Genomic DNA, 6,963 nt, shown 5'->3' on the forward strand with positions numbered 1-6,963 from the left:
GTTGTGAATCCATCTTGTGCAACCCTTCCAAGCACAGCCCAGTCAAGCTTGTTGTGTGTCACTGTGCCTGGTGGCCATATCTTTTTTCTTGATCCGCGCCAAAATCCCTCAAACCACAGATACTCTTAGGGTATGGCTTTCATTTTCATACCCACAGGAGAGCTGCGCCTCTTTCTGAAGGCTAAACACAAAGGGCATGGGTTATCTGACTTGATCATCAGTTTATCAGGAAAGCGACAGTTCTACAAGTGCCACTGAAATGTAAGTAGGCTCAGTTATATCTCGTTATCCAAAATGGCAGAAGAATTTGAAGAGGTGAGCATTTTTAAATTGCAAACTTCTATATCCCGAACAAAGTCAGTTTTCTGTAGGGAGCAAGAAGAGGAGAAGGGATATTACCTAGATAACTGGCAGGGCGGCTTTTTTTTTTTTTTTTTAAAGAGAGGTGCCAAGCTAATAGCAAGGACATATGTGCTCCATGTACTAGAAAAGAATAATGTGCTGGTTTTCTTATCACACATGTAAAAACATTACCCCACTTCACATACAGCTGGTTCAACTCCTAGGTCTTTGCATGTGGCAAACAAGTATCATTTTGTACCTTAATTTTATTTCCCAAATTGTTTACAACAACAGTTATTTTCCTGTGAAAAAGAGTGGCTGGAGGGGGAGACATTTTTTTTCTACCAGAATCGTAGCTTCTCATAGCAGCATGATGGAATTCAATGGTACTTGTGGAAAAGGAGCAAAATCACAAATGTAAGTATATAGGCAAATATGAGCTTTTCTTCTTTCATCTTTTCCTTTTGCCTGGAGATAGCTATTAGTAAAAACTGCAGGAGGTGGAAAGAAGAGCTAGGGCTTGAACCTATCCTCTATCACTGGGATTCCAGTGAACAGAACATGCCCAAATTCAAGACTCTACAGTCAAATCATTTTCAATATGGAACTTTTTGTTGAAAATACAGTAAACAAAAGAAGTTTTTCTTGTGTTTTGTTTGTTTTTCCAAATGAGAGGTCTAAGTTTTCTTTTCTTTTCTTTTTTAAATTGAGGTATAGTTCACCACATTTAAATGTGTATTTTGATAAAATTTGGTAATTCTAAACAGTTGTGTAAACACCACCAAAATCACTTATACGACATTTCCCTCTACCTAAACCTTTTCCTCTTGTCCCTTGTAAGTTAACCTTCTCTTCTCCCCACCCAACCCCTTGCAATCACCATAGCCTTGCCTTTTTTGGAATTTAATATTTATGGAATCATCCATTACGTAGTGTCTTGTGTTTAACTTTTCTCACTTAGCAAAATGTTTTCAAGAGCCATTCATGTTTTGTGTATTAATTTTTTGTTGTGGATTAAGGATACACTATACTTTGCTTATCCATTCATTAGTTGAATATTTGGGTTGCTTCCAGTTTTTTGCTATTATGAATAACGCTATGAACTTATTTATTTATATACATGTCTTTGTGCGAACATATTTTTATTTCTCTTAGGCAATGCCTAGAAGTAGAATTGCTGGGGTTGATAGCATATTTATGTTTGAATTCATAAGACGCTGCCACATTGTTTTCCAAAGCATGTAAACCAGTTTTGCATTCCCACCAGCAATGTGTGAAGGTCTACTTGCTCCACATCCTCACCAGTATTTGGTATTGTTAGGCTTCTTAACTTTTACTGCTTTAGTGGGTATGTGGTAGTATCTCATTATTGTTGTAAGTTACATTTCTCTAATGACTAATGATGTTGAGCCTATTTTCATGTGCTTACTAGCCATTGATATTATATTGTATCTATTCAAATCTTTGGTCTACTTTCTATTGGATTATTTACTCTTATTATTGAATTGTAAGAATTCTTGATGTATTCTGGATAAAACCTTGTCAAACTTATGTTTCACAATTATTTTTTCTGAATATGACTGTGATTTGCTTTTATTCCCTCAATTATATCTTTCAAAGAGAAAGTGATTTCATCTTAATGCAGTCTATTTTACAATTTTTTTGTATGTTAGAGTTTGGGCTTTTTATACTTGTTTAAGAAATCTTTGCCTAGCATAATACCACAAAGATTTCTTCCTATGTTTTGTTTTTGAAGTTTTATAATTTTAGCTCTTATATTTAGATGATGATACATTCTGAGTTAATTTGAGTGTGTGGCTTGATTCAGTGATCAAAGATTACTTTTTTTTTTCCAAACAGAGATCCAGGTGTTTCAGCAACACTCTTTGAAAAACAAAATTATCTTTTTCTCATCAAATCTGGCACTTTTGAAAAAAAAATGACCATAAAAGTGTGAGTTTATTTTTGGATTTTCTGTTCTTTCCCATTTATTTATATGTCTAGCCTTACACTTGGACATACTGTCTTGATCACTGTACCTTTATAGTAAGACTAAAATTAGGCAGTGTTTAAGTTCAACCTTTTTCTTCTTTACTGAAATTATTTTGGCTATTCTGGGTCTCTTTCCTTTCCATATAAATTTAGAATTAGCTTATCAATCTCTTTCAAAAGCAGCCAGTTAATGGGCACCTGGGTGGCTCAGTTGGTTAAGCATCTGCCTTCAGCTCAGGTCATGATCCTGGGGTCCTGGGATCAAGCCCCACATCTGGCTCCCTGCTCAGCAGAAAGCCTGCTTCTCCCTCTCCCTCTGCCTGCCACTCTGCCTACTTGTGCTCTCTCTCCATCTTTCTGTCAAATAAATAAATAAAATCTTAAAAAAAAAAAAAAAGCAGCCAGTTAAGACTTTGATTGGAATTACATCAAATCTACAGATCTACTTAGGGAAGATTACCATCTTAACAATGTCAAGTCTTCCAATCCAATCCATAAACATGGTACATCTCTCCATTAAGGTCTACTTTAGTTTCCCTATGTGAATTATTCTAGTTTTCGGTGTAAAGGCCTTATGTGCCTTTCATTAAATGTATTCCTAAATACCTTTGATGCTATTGCAAATGAGGTGGGTTTTTTAATTATTTCATTTTGTAATTGATGTTATATCTAGAATTTCAACTGCTTTTTATATATTGGCTTTGTATCCTGCAACCTTGCTAAATTCACTTATTAGTCCTAATAGCTTTTTTGTAGATTCCTGTCATCTGCAAATCAGAAAATTTTTATTGCTTCCTTTTTCATCTATATGCCTTTTATTACTTTTTCTTATTTTACTGCACTGGCCAGGATCTCCAGTGCAATGTTAAATAGTAGTGTTGAAAACCAAAATATTTGCTATGTTTTTAATATAGAAAACGTTAAGTCTTTTACCACTAAGTATATTAATTGTAAGTTTTTTTGTACATGCTCTTAGTCATGTTGAGGAAGTTCATATCTATTTCTAATTTGCTGCATGTTTTTACTGTTAAATTTTATCAGATGCTTTTTCTGTATCTATTGGGATAATTATATTTTTGACATTTATTCTATTAATATAGTAGATTTACATTGTTTAATGTTTAAATATTGAACAAGCCTTGCATTTCTAGGATAAATTCTGCTTGTTCATGATATATCATATATATATATATATATATATATGTATACATATATATATGAATTTCTGGATTTGATTTTCTAATCTCTTATCAAACATTTCTGCATTTATGTTCCTGAGGGATATTAGTCTGTAGTTCTCATCCTTTGTGAGACCTTTGGCTTTGGAATCAGATTAAAACTGGCTTTCATAAAATGAATTAGGAAGTGTTTCCTTTCCTTCTGTTTTTCTGAAAGAGTTTGTATAGGATTGGTATAATGTCTTCCTTAAATGTTTGATAGGATTCAACTGTGAAATTAGCTGGATTTTATTTGTAAAATTGCTGGAGGTTTTTTTTTAACAGGAAGTAGGATTTATTGGTGGGCATGAATAAGGAGGGGGCAATGCTGAGGTTCTCATGAGTGCAGACCCCACCATTTGTCCAGGAGGCCACAATTAAGGATGCCATGTAGATGGCCCACAAGCCATCTGGGATGAGCTGCTTTTCAGCCACCATGTCTTCAAATTCCTCCACATTAAACTTAGTAAGGTTGGAACTTGGTAATATGGATCTTCAGGCAGCCAGGGAACTTGAACTTGGCCCTGTGTAGGCCCCCAGTCACATGCTCTTTGTTGTGCAGCTTGGTACAGATGGACATGATGACTTGGCTGGTGTGGAATCTGGCTACTGTGCCCTGGGGCTTTACAAAGTCACCCCACATAGCATACCTGTTGGGAGCAAGTCAGCCCCAGCACAGGACAGCATCTTGTTGATACGGATGACGTGGAAGGGGTGGAGCCACGCTCAGATGAGAAAACCATCTTTTCTACAGCTTTTCACCACGTACTTATTGGCACAAATACCGGCAGCCTTCAGGGTTTAGAGGAAAGCTGCTCATATTCATTTGATACCACGTGACCACATAGTGGGCATTCATCCACTTTTGTTGTCTTCCACCCCAGATCAAAGATGCGGATCTTGGCATCAGGACACCTCTGCAGAAGCAAGAGTTTGGATACGGCTTTTTCTTACAATACTGTTAACACCGGGTGGGGGGGGGGGGTGGCCCCTGGCGACACCAGGATCTTCAGTGGCGTGCCAAGGAGAAAAGCTATTTGTGAAATTGTTTTTTAATTATAAAGTCAATTTTTAAATTGAGATGGCAGGGTTCATGTTTGCTATTTCTTCTTGTGTCAGTTCTGGTCATTTGTGTCTTTCAAGGAATTTATCCATTTCATCTAGGTTGTCAAATTCACTGGCATGAAGTCCATAAAATTTCCTTCTTATCTTTTTAATGGCTGGAGGTTCTGCAGTGGTTCCCTTGCTTTTATTCCTAATATTGCTAATCTGTCTGCTTTCTTTTTCCCTAATGAGTCCAGCTGGAGATTTATCTGTTACATTAATCTTTCCAAACATTAGCTTTTAGATTGAAGAGTTTTAGCTATTGTTTTTCTGTTTTCTATTTTATTGATACCAGTGCTTACCTTTATTATTTCTTTCTTTTTAGCTCGTTCTGGGTTAAATTTATTCCCCTCATGGTAGAAGCTTACTTTGATCATTCATTTGAGACTTTTTTCCCTAATACAAGCATTTAATGCCATCAGTTTTTTCTCTATGTTCTGCGTTAGCTCTATAAGTTTCTTAATTTCTCTTGTGATATTTTTCTTTGATCCAGTTCCTTAGAAGTGAGTCATTTAATTTCCAGGATATTTTGGGTTTTCTTAGTTGTCTTATTTTAATATTTCTAATTTAATTCTACTGTGTTAAGAGAACCTAATTGGTATGATTTAAATCTATTTAAATTCACTAGGGCTTGTTTTATGGGTCAGAAAATAGTCTATCTTAGTGAATCTCTAGCTGCATTTTAAAAGAATGTGAAATATTTATTCTGCCAGTGGTAGTGGAGTATACCGTAAGTATTACTTAAATCAAAGTGATTGATAACGTTGTTCGGATATTCTACATCTTTGATGACTTCGTCTAATTTTATCAATTGCTAAGAGATAGCTGTTAAATTCTCCAACTGATGTAGAATTGACTGCTTCTCTTGATTTTGTCATATTTCCTGCATGTATTGGGTGCACACACATTTATAATTATTATATATTTCTGATGAATTGACCCTTTTATCTTTATTAAGTGCCTTTATCTCTGGCAATACAATATTGTTAAAATCTATTTTATTTGATATTAATGGAGACCCTTGAGCATCCTTATGCTTTTTGTTTGCGTTGCATATCTTTTTTCCATCAGTTTACTATAACCTCTCTCATCTTTATATTTAAATGGAATCCTGGTAGAAAATGGTTGGTTTTTGCTTGTTTTGTAACCCATTCTGACAATCTTTTGGAGTGTTTAATCCATTAACACTTATTATAATTATTAATATAGTTTAGTTGGGTCTATTATTTAAGCAACCATTTGTTTCCCCTGTTTTTTTGTTCCCCTATTTCTCCTTTCCTGCTTTTTAGATTATGTGGATATTTTTTAAATTACAGTTTAATATTTCTGCTGACTCTTTTGCTATGCTTCTTTGCAGCTTTTTCAGTATTTTCCCTAAGAATTATAATATACATTCTTAAATTTTCATTGTCTACTTACTGGAAAAATATTACTACTACAATAATAGTTGTTATCTGTGTTACAGCTACATATGTTATAATATAAACCCTACAAGAAAGATTATATTTTTCTTTACACAGTTCAATTGTTTACAAAGAAACTGGAAGGAAAGGGGGCCCCAAACAGTCTTTTGTATCCTCCAGATATTCATCATTTCCAGTGCTCTTCTTTTTTTTCCTGAGGATTCAAGTTTCCATCTGCTGTCATTTTCCTTTAGCCTGAAGAACATCCTTTAGCATTTATTTTAATGCAGGTCTTCTGGTGACAAATTATCTTAATTTTCTTTTACCTGAAAATGCCTTTTTTTTGGTCTCATTTTTGAAAAATACTATGTGTGAAGAATACAGATTAAGTACATCTCTTAAGCCTTGCCTTTGAAGACTTTCTAAACTTCTTAATGAGGTGGAGTGCTTAATTGAAATGACATTGTGTTTTGCACATGTTTTATGCCTATATGATAAGTCGTTTTCTCTTCTCCCCTCCCCTCCTCTGAATGAAGATTCTATCCTCATACTTTGACATACAATTCAAATATCTCTTCTTGTGTGCTGTTCTGCCCACTGTGCTGGCCAGATAAGTGCTATTTTCTTAGACTTCATATTTATATATTATATATTACATCTCAAATAGAAAAAGAACAAATCATAAGACAGATGGTGAGGATGTCCTAAGTGAGAGCATTTCTTATCTGAACATTTCTTTTTACTTTCAATCCACTTACCCTGCACTGAGAATTTCAGCACGCAACTACGTTTTCCTTTTGTTTCTTGATCCGGTTATGTGTCCTCCTCCACTGATGAATTTTTCATGTGATTTCCCATTGCTGTCACTATGAGGTCTTTGACTGCAGATCTGTTGCATTTTTTAT

The 6,963-nt window shown here is 34.9% G+C and overlaps 1 pseudogene; it reads right to left on the minus strand.

The window, feature by feature from the left end:
* Positions 1–275: 275 nt before the first annotated feature.
* On the minus strand, positions 276–5,032 carry LOC118015373 (annotated as a pseudogene).
* Positions 5,033–6,963: the final 1,931 nt, after the last annotated feature.

Source organism: Mirounga leonina, unplaced genomic scaffold, assembly GCF_011800145.1.
Source record: "Mirounga leonina isolate KUSES-001 unplaced genomic scaffold, KU_Mleo_1.0 Mir_165, whole genome shotgun sequence".
NCBI lineage: Eukaryota > Metazoa > Chordata > Mammalia > Carnivora > Phocidae > Mirounga > Mirounga leonina.